A 1,416-nucleotide genomic window follows, 5' to 3' on the forward strand; every position below is an offset into this window, starting at 1 on the left:
AGAAGAATACGAATTATACGATAACTCGTTCTCCCATCATTATTTCTTAAAGGTTCCTACTTAATATTAGAACCACCTGCGACTGACAGTTCTGTGCGCGGGAAAGTGGCTAAACATTAGATAAATTGGATCGATATCGCGTGACAGATAACATATCAAGCCTCTCCACTAATTAATCGACGATCGCAATGCCGACGAACACGTTTAATGAATTACAGCTTGAAGGAAATCGATTTTGTTCGACTCACCGTGTGTCCTGCAAGGGCCTCCGATCCTCGTCTCCTTCAAGTGGACTCTCGATCTTCTATAAAAGAAGAAAAAAGAAGAACTTTGAACCAAGTATTTCATTTCGATAATTTATGGCTAAAGTTGGAGGACTTTCTCGCATCTAGATCAAACTTCCAGGGCAGCTAATTACTGAGCAGAAAAATAGGCGAACTTCGCGATTATTATCTCTCCCTTCCTCGGCTTTCCTCCAGCGACGCGATTACCGGAGATATTATTAAACCATGTAAAATAACAGGAATTTGATTGATTCCAGACCTGGACAGTATGAAAGGATTGCGTGATGCCAATGCGTAAAACTCGTGCAATTTTCTCCGCACGCTATCATTTTCATCGAGTATCAATTACTATTTTATGTTTCGTAGGTATTGCATATTAAATGTTACGTACTGCTATTCGCAGTCGGCCGATCAAAATTCAAGTGTGTAATTCCTGTGAATTAGCGATGGAATTCATTATACTGTACACCCGCGTGTTAATGTCACGTACCAACACGTATACGGTACATCCTCGAATAGGGTTTAAATATAAACCGATAAAGAAACAACTGATGGTTACAACTGCTCATAGTGACGCGAACTGTAAAGTCCACTGTACGAGTTGTTTCAACATACTTCTCTTTGACACGAAACTTGTACAACAAATAGAACGATAGTAACAAACGAGTGCATCGTGGTGAAACCGCAAACGGGATGAAAATATTTTTTAGCGAATCCCTCGAGTGAACCGCGATTTTTCCAACTGGAAACGACCCGACGTAACGACTCACTATTTCCCAGCTTGACAAAATATAACTGGTCCCTTGAACCTCAAATTTGATAAAACTTTTCCTACAATAATTAAGTAGTACATTTAACGTGTTAAGTAGGATCTCTGCCAAAAGACATGTAATAAAAAACTGTGTCCAATATTTTAACCAATGAACTTTTAGAAATAATTACAGAGGAGTAAGGTTTAGAAAATTGTTCCACCTGTTCCTCTTGGTTATAAGGAATGTTTAATGCATAACTTCTAATATTTTAACACATAGTTTTAGCATTTTTTGATTGGACTTATGAGCGAAACTTGACAACTATTACTAAAATTTCATTACTTTCTAATTCTCAATTTGACAAAAATATAATTGTTTTA

At 37.4% G+C, this 1,416-nt stretch overlaps 1 long non-coding RNA gene across 1 annotated transcript in view; it reads right to left on the bottom strand.

Moving 5' to 3' along the window:
- Nucleotides 1-241: 241 nt before the first annotated feature.
- Nucleotides 242-1,416, bottom strand: part of LOC108628113 (uncharacterized) — a 48,362-nt gene continuing 47,187 nt past the window's right edge. Inside the window, exon 3 of the long non-coding RNA XR_001916766.2 lies at nt 242-304. This is a non-coding gene — a long non-coding RNA (uncharacterized LOC108628113). The remainder of the gene's footprint in view (nt 305-1,416) is intronic.

The sequence above is a fragment of the Ceratina calcarata genome, unplaced genomic scaffold, assembly GCF_001652005.2.
Source record: "Ceratina calcarata isolate Rehan_Ccalc_2016 unplaced genomic scaffold, ASM165200v1 scaffold5.2, whole genome shotgun sequence".
Lineage (NCBI taxonomy): Eukaryota > Metazoa > Arthropoda > Insecta > Hymenoptera > Apidae > Ceratina > Ceratina calcarata.